Below are 10,550 nucleotides of genomic sequence, written 5' to 3'. Positions count from 1 at the left end.
AGATCCCCGCAGGGTGGGTCGCTCTTTTTGTTGAGGATCTTTGTGGGAATTACTGCAGCGAGACTCGATGGCGTAAACAGGCCCAGACTGCTTCGGAGGTCATTACTGACCTGCTGCTCAAGAATAAGCAGGAAAACACTTCATCTTTCAGAAACAGGAAATGAAGGGGCCAGGGTTGGCCTGGGGGTTCATGCAGACAGGAAAATGGGTCCTTACCTGCTAATTTTCGTTCCTGTAGTACCACGGATCAGTCCAGACTCCTGGGTTTTGCAACCCCGCCAGCAGGGCATCACTCGGATATGGACGGGAAAGAGAAACACTTACACATACCGGGGGCAGGTAACACTTACACATTATATCTATACCGGGGGCAGGTAAGTCCAGTCCTGGAGTGCCACAGACAGGTCTGGTTTTCAGGATATCGTCAAGGAATATACAAAAGCTATATTTACATGCACCACCTCCACTGTATATCTCATGCATATTCAGCATGGATATCCTGCAAACCTGATTGGTTTCTGGCATTACAGGACTGCCCTTGCCTACCCCTGATCTCCACCTTAAACAAGTACACCAGTGTCATAGCAGCGCCCAGGAGTTCCCCCCCTCCCATTCGCTGCATGGGGAGTTATCCAGGCGATGAGACCACACAGCCTCTGCTGGCTGTATCCCCTGCAAGCCCCTACTGGGACATTTCCTTCTCTTGCAGACAAGAACACCTTTCTCCAAATCAGCTCCCGATTCAAGCAGGTCCTGTGTCAAATCATGAATGAAAAACTGAAAGGTAAACCCTCTGCTGGCACTTAGCACTGATACGCAGAGGGGGAGAAGCCACTTGGAGAAGGGGATTCATCTGTTTGCCTCGGGTAGAAACCAAAAGTGAAATTGTGGTGTCAAAGGATTGAGATGGTGTCCAGGTCACCCGCCGCCGCTTGATACCTGCCTCTCCCTCCCTCTGTCCTCAGGCGAGGAACTGTTTAATGAGCTGGTATGGAGCAATCAGCAGCTGAGGCCCAACCGCCATCATCTCATGGCAGAGTTCTCCGGAAAGAGTAAGAATCGGAAGGAAGGATGGGAAGAAGCAGGCGAGAGGAGTGAGAGAGGGAGAGGGGCCTTGGGGGGGGGGGAGAAGGAAGGAAGAGGGAGGAAGTGAGAGAAGGGGAGAGGGAGAAGGGGAGGAAATGAAAAAGAGGTGTGTGAGAGAGAGGAAGGGGTAGGAATATAGTAGGGAGAGTGAAGAGTAAAGGTGGGAGAGGGAGAGGAAGAAGTGGGGAGTGTGACGGGGAGGGGAAAAGGGAGGGAGAGGGTGTTATGAGAGAGACGGAGGGCAGGAAATGTGACGGGGAGAGAGAAGTACATTGGGAAAAGGTGGTATGGTGGAGAAAGGGGTGTGCTGGGGAAGAGGGGAGTGGCTGTAATGGGAATGGAGGCCTGGCGGAGAGGAGGGAGGAGAAAGGGCAGCCAGAGGAGTTGAGAGGGCAGCCCAGTTTCTCAGCTCCGACCAGGCCATGTCCCTGCAGTTCAATGAGACGGGGCCCCTCCCACTCCATGGAATGGCAGCCATGGGTCCGCTCAGCTGGAAAGGTTCCAGCTGAGCGGAGATAAAGATCTAAACCTGTATGCCCTAGAGGAAAGGCGAGCTAGGGGAGAAAAGATAGAGGCAGTCAAATATCTCAAAGGTTTCCATGCACAGGAGGGGAGCCTCTTTCAACAGAAAGGAGGCTGTAGAATGAGGGGTCATGGGATGGGGGTGAAAGGGATGGGGGTGAAAGGGGGTAGAATGAGGGGTCATGGGATGAGGGTGAAAGGAGGTAGAACGAGGGGTCATGGGATGAGGGTGAAAGGGGGTAGAATGAGGGGTCATGGGATGAGGGTGAAAGGAGGTAGGACGAGGGGTCATGGGACGAGGGGTCATGGATGAGGGTGAAAGGAGGTAGAACGAGGGGTCATGGGATGAGGGTGAAAGGGAATACATTGAGGGATCATGGGATGAGGGTGAAAGGGGATACAATGAGGGGTATTGGGATGGGGTGAAAGGGAAGGGTTTAGAATGAGGGGTCATGGGATGAGGGTGAAAGGGGATAGAATGAGGGCTCATGGGATGAGGGTGAAAGGAGGTAGAACGAGGGGTCATGGGATGAGGGTGAAAGGAGGTAGAACGAGGGGTCATGGGATGAGGGTGAAAGGGATTAGAGTAATCTTAGGAAATATTTCTTTACAGAGAGGGTGGAGGATGTGTGGAACAGCCTCCCAGTGGAAGTGGTGGAGACAAAAACAGTATCTGAATTCCAGAAAGCATGGGATAAATACAGGGGGATCTCTAAGGGACTGATGGGAATTATAAAGCTAAATTAATTGGACGGATGGGCCATCAGGTTTCTATGTTTCTTCCCTTCACGGGGACCCTGGTTCAGACATTCATCACCTGCTCTGAATGCAGCAAACCCCTGGACTGTGGAGGTGAGGAAAGCTTCCCCCTGAGTTCTCGTTATATTATTGCCTTAGAGTTCAAGTTGTCTTGATTTTAAGTGTATATTTATTGCACCCCTTTGTTCTTACATTATGCGCGTTTAATGGCAGTTCCATTATAAGCGGTAAATAAAAGCTTTTAAATACAACTTTATGGGAGGGAGCTGAAAAACAAAGAGATTTCACACTCAGGGCTTTGAAAACCTCTGCTTTGTGTGGAGAGGATTTTGCTGGAAAAGTAGGTGCGAAGGTTTGAAAAAATGAAAACCACGCATCTATCTGTGCGTTCATTTTACACACACCCCCCTCCCCCCTCCCCCCATACACTTACACACTCCCCTGGGGAAATGCCTCCTCTCAATGTGGCTAAAAGGACAGGCCTGGTGAGGACACCGTGAGCACTGTTAGCCACATTCAGGGTGGGTGCGTCACTTTCAAAATTGGCCTCCTTATGCACGTACTTTGTGAGTTTGTATAAGGTTAGGCATGAGGATCCCTCGGCCCTCCCCACCCCCCTGCCCCCAGGGATGTGTGAGAGCATTTCTGGAGAGGAAGAAAACAGCTCAAAAACCCTTCCCCCCCCCCCCCCCCCCCCCTTAACGTTAACCATTCCCAGCTTTCAGCCTGTGGCTCTTTATAGAGTGATCCCTTGCACAGAGAGGAACCAAGACTCATGTTCTGAGTGGTGGGGGATGGAGGGAAAAAAACCAGCCGCCCACTTCACAGCCTAGCTAGAAAAGGAATCCATTGGGTCCCTTAGGTTACACGGCAAAGTGATTGATCGAGTCGCCTGTTAAACTTGATGGCTAAGCTTTGCTTTCTCACCTTCCCGGCTCGTTGCTGGCATGGCAGAACGGAAGCTGTCCGTGACGGAAGATGAAGACTTGGTCCTGGACTGCGCGTTGGCGTGGCACTGCAAGACGGAAGTCTTCAAGGATCACCCCTTCTACAAGGCAGGGTTCCCTTCTAACCAGGGCCGGATGGAAGATTATGGTGCCCCCAGGCAGAAACCCTGCATATGGAAGAGCAGCGAGGCAGGCCCTGCTGCTAACCAGACCATGAAGCCATCAGACTATCCTCAGGAAGGTTCTCCCATTTATTAGCGCTGCCCAATCAGAGGCTTCAGCCCACTATGCCCCATTTGGCTTAAATCTGTTGGCTTGGCTCTTTTCTTTATCCATGCCATCAATCCTGCTTATTGATGTATCTCATCGCCCTGTCCACTAATACCTGCTGTGCTCATGGAACAGCCCTTCCACACTATAGAGTCATAAGAAAGCAGAGGAGTGCTAGGGCCTAAGATGGTAAACTGGGTTAGAGATGGACTGAATGACAGATGATTTTCTTTGAGGCTGGAGCTCCAAGTTGCAATTCCTAATTGTTTTATGCTGCCAAGATTTAATACTTTGCAGATTGTGGATAAAAAGAAGTTGTTACTGAGCGTGGGCACAGTACCAGTGTGCTCAAAATGACAACCCCAGCCAGCCTTTCAGTACTCTTACATTCATGGTGACAGGTGAGGTGAGGCTCTCTGATGAAGGTGTGTGTTTTGCAAGCTCTCTCTGTAGTAGAAGATAAAAGGAGTGAATAAATAAAAAAAAAATCCCTCACATGCAGGGGCAAGATGCTGCTGAAAACCTGACAAATCAACTCCTCACTGTAATAACATGCAAACAGAGGTGCATGCACCCTGAGACACACTCTGACAGCTGTTCATATATCTTTCAACAATCTCATGCATCTACTTGACAGATGAGTCCAACCAGCCATCCATTTTGTCTGACCATCATTCCATCTATCCAACCAAAACAACCATCATTTGATTATCCATTTCATCCACCCATCATTCCATCCATTCTTCTGTCTATCGACCAACCTATCCTTCCATTGTTCCACCCAGCAAACTATCTTTCAAATTGCTCACCCATCAACTAACCTCTTTTCATCCATTGTTCTATCCGCCAAAATATCCTTCCATCCAATCTGCTCATCTTTCAACTGATCCTTTCCTCCACCAAGCTATCCTTCTATCAGTCTGCTCATCCATCAACCAACCTATCCTTCTATTCATCAACCTTTTCTTCCATTCTATATTCTGTCCAGCCAACACATCTATCATTTCATCAGGTAACCATCCATTCAATGTCCGTCATTTCATCCAGTTATTAATTTGTTATATGTATCAGATCAACCAACTGACCATTTTATTCATCCAGCTATCCCGTAATCCATTCATTCCATACATCTATCAACCAGTTAATCCAATGGCCATCAACCAGCTCATCAATTCGTCAATCAACCTGGCCATCATTTCAAGCCTCCTAAACCAGCCTCGTTCATCATTTTATCTCTGACTGTCCATCCATCCAACAGCAAACCTATCTGTTCATTAATGTCCCATCATAATCGGAGATGAGCTTTGGAAGTTTTCCAAGCTAAAAGGAATGGGGATCAATGTCCATGATTATGGTAGGAACATTGTGACATTTTCTTTCTTGTTCCTTAGAGGCAGTTGCAAAAGCACCAACAAAGCCAAGAATTGTTAAGATCCATCCCATGCTGGAGCCCGTGAGGCAGATTTCCTCTCACCTCCTGGATAATGTGCTGGTGGATGCAGAGATAAGCAGGAGAGCCATGTGGGTTTCTTGGGTGCCAGCGGTGGGACTGCAACTTCGGGGCCAAGAATGGCAAACTACATGGGGGATGAGGGAGCTATTGGACAGGGAAGACTATGAATATCAAAATTCATAGTTAGGTTTGGTAGTCATGAAAAAAGACCTCTCCTCATCTGAAAGTCAAAGAAGCGCAGAGGGCCTACTTCCACCATCATTGGAATTTGTACAAGACATGGAGGGTTTCCTGTCCCTTGCCAAGTTCCATTTGTTCACAACTCTTTTCACCAGAGCTTTCACAAACTTCTCTAAAAGACACTCAGCCCCTTCCACCACCCCACCCTCTTCTCTTGAGCCCCATTAGCTCCCTAGATGCAGATTTCACTGGCTTAAAATCACAGTCACGCCCCGTCGCAGAAGGAATCTATAAAAAGACAGTCAACATCTCACTTTCCTACAAAACTAAAAAAGCCAGAGGCCGCCCCCCTCTCTTTCCCTTTCGACCCCCATGCCAAGAACCAAAGTATGATCGCAAGGGTATGGGGGGTGGGGTGAGAGGATGAATGAGTGAGAAGCAGCTTCTGAACACCTTCTCCACCCCTTCCTGGTTTTCATTTCGGACAGCACCTCCTTGCCCAGAGGAAAGTGCGCCAGGTGAGTGAGATGGAGCTGAAGGAGGAAGGCAACAACAAAAGCCGCACGAGTCGACTAAAAGTCAGCAGTGGGCAAAGAACATGATGCCCCCCCCCCCCCCCCCCAATCCTGACTGGCACGTGAAGGGATCCGGAGCATGAGGCGCTGCTGGGAAGACGCGGAGTCCCCCAGGAATCTTCAAACACGGAGCATGAGGCATGCTCTACCAGATTCAAAATATACTGGGAACATTTATATAGTTCTCTTTTTTTTCCCCCCATAAACTCAGGTTTGCTTTTTGAATTAAAGAAAATTTGACTCTGAATCCTCTGGGAGCTTTGGTTTCGCTGTATGATATTATTTATGCGTTGTTATTGTTTTTTCTATTGTATTTTGTTTATTTTTTATGGAATTATATACATCTTATGTTTGTATATCGCTTTGGGTGATTTTATCTAGAAAGCGAGTCAGAAACGCTATAAAATGACATGGAATGAAATGTTTGACCCTTCAGTCACCGGCCTTGTGGACGATGTGGAGCTGGGAGCCTGGCGGAGCAGTGGGGTGCGGAGGAGTCAGCATCCACTAAAGCATCTGGACAATGCAGGAGAAAAAGAAAGTCAGGAAGGAAAGAAAGAAAGCAAGAAAGCAATGCCAGTCCAATAATGAATTTATTGCCCTTTTTCGGAAATCTGTTTCTAACCGGACATAGGGGAGTGCCGGACTATTAGGGTTTGTTAATCTTCCGGTGAAATTGCATAGAATGATACCTACCATCTCTAACTTGTGTTGGCGGGGATGTGGACACATTGCTACCTATATTCATGTGTGGTGGCACTGTCCGAAGGTTACTTCCTTCTGGCACGAGCTTTTTGAGTGGCTAGAGGTAGTCGTACCGGACTTTAGAGTCCCGAGCGTTCTCAATGTATTGTTGCATGTTCCCTCTGACAATTACACGAAATATACTAATTCATTTCTTAGTCAAGTGTACATAGCTGCCAGGACTGAATTGGCTATTGCCTGGAAATTACCCGACACACCGACCAGGGCAGTTGTGCTTCATAGGTTGCACAGACAGTACCACTTATCCCATCTTACCGCTGTTAAACATGAAAAAATGAAATCCTTTCAGATGGTATGGAGGCCACTGATGCAATGGCTACAAGCTCAGAATTCAAGTTTGTAGGGGATGCATACCTAGTTCATTATATTTTTGGGTACATTCACACATACATACGAATGCTTCTCTGTGATTTGGGCAGGTGGTGTTAGGGTTCATAGATGACACATGGACACAGGGATCGATTATATATTAGTAAGGTTTATTGGTGCCCAGATGGACATCATTTAGAGCACTGTGTTTCACGGAGTAACCTGGATTGGGAAAGGGGGGGGAGGGGAGGGGTTTGGGATATGGTTTTGAAGGTACATATGGTGGCCTTTGATTTGTTCATGACTGCTCTTAAGTATACTCCACCGAATGTTTTGGAACATATTTGACTTGTGAATGTTATACTCTTGGTTTTATTCCTGGTATTGTTATTTGGTTACATTTTGTATATGTACCATAAGTTTAATAACATTTTAAATTGAAAAAAAAAAAAAAAAGAAATTACAGAGTTTCTTGGCAGGAGGGGGGAGAAACTCTAATAACTCATGATGATTGCCATCTTTCATGAAAACCTTTGGACCTCCAGCTGTGTGGGCTTCTGTAATGGAATTATTTCTGACTGCTCCGGCTGAGGATGGGTGTGGAGGTTGGGCCGTATGGATTCAGAGTTCTCACCCAGACACAAGACTAGTTTGAAGGCCACAGGCCAAACTCTGACTGAACACCTACTTTCCTAAATACCTGGAACCGTGATGTACTAAATCCAAGTTTGTGGGCGGCTACTTGTGTGGGGAATATGCTCCTGGGTTCAAGCCCCCCCAGGTCTAATCCCAGTAATTGTGGGTGTTTACATTGGGTAAGCCCCTTGAGGCAGGCCTGTGTGCATGGCCCTCAGGTAACTCCCAGTGTAGACCCCCAGTGAGGTCAGCCCCCCAGGTCAGAGACTCTGGGAAGAAGGCCAGTGGGCACGGTCTGAACCCAGAACAGCTTCCCTCCTAGCAGTGCCCTGGAGGGACTCCAGCAGCACTCGGGGGGGGGGGGGGGGGGGGAATTCAGCCTGTGAGCTGCCTCCCAGCAGTGCTCCATCACACAGTGTGAGCTGCTGACACCTGGCTAAGCCATCAGTAGCCTTTGGCTACAGACTTTGTTACCCTGTTGTTGGCCGCATACATGTTCTTCCCTCACGGAGCCTTCCCATGAACCAGAAGCGAGGATACTGGCTGAATGGGTGGATAACGGTGAGAGACTGCACATGTGGTCCTCAAATTCAAAAGCCAGGGCCATTGCCATAAATAGCAGGGTGACTGCCATTAGTAGGTTGGCAGGTTCAAGCTGTAATAAGGGGAGGGGATGTATCAGAAACTGTAATGGAAAGGGGGGGGGGGGAGAGGAGATGGCCAGCTCTGGCTGTAATGGAGAGGAGGATAGGAGGGGAGGGAAGACTGGAAATAGGATGTGATGGGGAAGATGTCAGACTCAGGCTGTGATGGAGAGGAGGGGATGTCAGAGACAGGCTGTGATGGAGATGAGATGAAATGTGTCAGAGAAAGGCTGTGATGCGAGAGGAGGGATGTCAGAGACAGGCTGTGATGGAGAGGATACGAGGGGAGGGAACAGGCTGTGGTATAGGAGAGGAGGGGATGTGAGAGTCAGGCTGTGATGGAGAAGAGAGGGGGATAACAGTTGTGATGGAGAGGAGGATAGGAGGAGAGGGGCTGTGATAGGAAGGAGGTGATCTATCATACGGGCCGATACAGTAAAATGCACGGGAGAGCCGGCGCTCCGAGGCGAGGCCCACTCTCCCGACGCGCGCCCAGGTCACTCTCCTGGGCGCGCGATTCTCTATGCTAATGAGGGCCTGTGGTAATAAGGAGGCGCTAGGGACACTAGCGCGTCCCTAGCGCCTCCTTATTGGCAGAAGCGGCGGCTGTCAGCGGGTTTGATAGCCGACGCTTAATTTTACCGGCGTCGGTTGTCGCTGACAGCCACGGGTTCGGAAAATGGACGCCGGCAAAATTGAGCATCCGTCTTCCAACCCGCGAGCCACGGGCTGATTTTTTAAAAATTTTTATTTTTGGGCAGGCGTTAATTTTTGGGCAGGCGTTAATTTCTGAGAGTAAAATGTGCGGCTTGGCTGCACATTTTACTTTCTGGATCGTGCGGGACTAACTAATAGGGCCATCAACATGCATTTCCATGTTGCGGGCGCTATTAGTTTTGGGGGGGTTGGACGTGCGTTTTCCACGCACTATTACCCCTTACTGTATAAGGGGTAAAAATAGTGCGTCAAAAGCGTGCGGCCAAATGGGGGCTAACGGTGCGCTCAGTTGAGCGCACCATACTGCATTGGCCAGAGAGTCAGGTTGTGATGGAGAGGAGGGATGTCAGAGACAGGCTGTGATGGAGAGCATAGGAGGGGAGGGGGCAGGCTGTGGCATAGGAGAGGAGAGGATGTGAGAGTCAGGCTGAGATGGAGAAGAGATGGGGAAAACAGGTTGTGATGGATAAGAGAGGAGGAGTTGTGAGAGTACAGCCTTGATGGGGAGGGATGATGTATCAGAGTCAAGCTGTGATGGAGAGGAGGGGATCTATCAGAGTCCGGTTTTGATAGGGAAGAAGGGATGTAACAGTCTTAAGCGCTGAAAGCGGTCCACTCGGCGCCGGGAAGGGCCCCCAAGGGGAGGGACGTTAGGTCCTCAGCGAATGTGGGCGGAGTCACACAGCGCACGGGCCCAACCGTCTAACCTGAAGCGCGGGATGCGCTCGCGGGTCTCGTGTCGCTGTGGGAACCGCTGCTATGACCGGAGGAGGGACGTGAGGTGAGGCGAGGCGGGAAAGGACCCGAGAACGAACCATGGGGGGCGGGGGAGAAAGGGACCATGGGGTATAGGACCCAGGGGCAGTGTTGGACGTTTTTTGGTTGAGGGCTAGACAAACCAACCAACCTCTGCTTGGGTTGAAAAAGTTGGTCAGGCTCTGGCGGCCCTCCCCAAATCGTCGCCTAGGGACCTGAGAGGGAGGGACTCAGCAGAGTGCGGACCTGTGGCTGCAGCAGGCCCCCGGGACCCCTCCCTGCCAGGTCAGGTTTGCTGGTGTGCGTTTGTGGTTGCCAACCCTAATTGCCTACGCTCTCTGCCACCTTCGGGGATGCTGAGGTTCTCCTATGTCTTTTCCTTTCCCCGGCCCCCTCCTCTGAGCATTCTGGGAGTTGTAGTTTTTATTTATCTATTTGGATTTATTACCTGCATTTCTGAATAAGGACTTCATCCAAGGCTGTCTGCATGGGCGGGAGACAGAATGGGGCTCCTACTGGCCCCGGATCCTTCCACAAATCTGGGACACTTCACCCAAGTCAGCCCAGATCTGGTTTTGCAGGCGCTCCCTCCCTCACCCCAGTTGCAGGTATGGAGTTGTAGTTACTCTTCCACCCCCACTCCAGGAAAACCTTTAACTAAATACATCTCCCTGAATGCAACAGGGAGACAAAAGCAGGACTGCATTGGCCATTTTGGTTGACTTGGGTGAGGTGGCCATCTTCCTCAGTAATCAATCAATCAAGAGCTGCTGCTCAATCGCTGAAATATAGAATTACTCAACTTTCAATGCAACCTTATACAAGCTTATTAAATAAATATTGTGGGTAATTTTATGACACCTTTTTTTTATGCAATATATATTTATGTTGAGATGTTGTGTGTAAGTGACTTAAAAATTTATAAAGGAGT

Source organism: Rhinatrema bivittatum, chromosome 19 (assembly GCF_901001135.1).
Source record: "Rhinatrema bivittatum chromosome 19, aRhiBiv1.1, whole genome shotgun sequence".
In the NCBI taxonomy this organism is placed as follows: Eukaryota; Metazoa; Chordata; class Amphibia; order Gymnophiona; family Rhinatrematidae; genus Rhinatrema; species Rhinatrema bivittatum.
Note: the sequence above shows the minus strand (reverse complement) of the source record.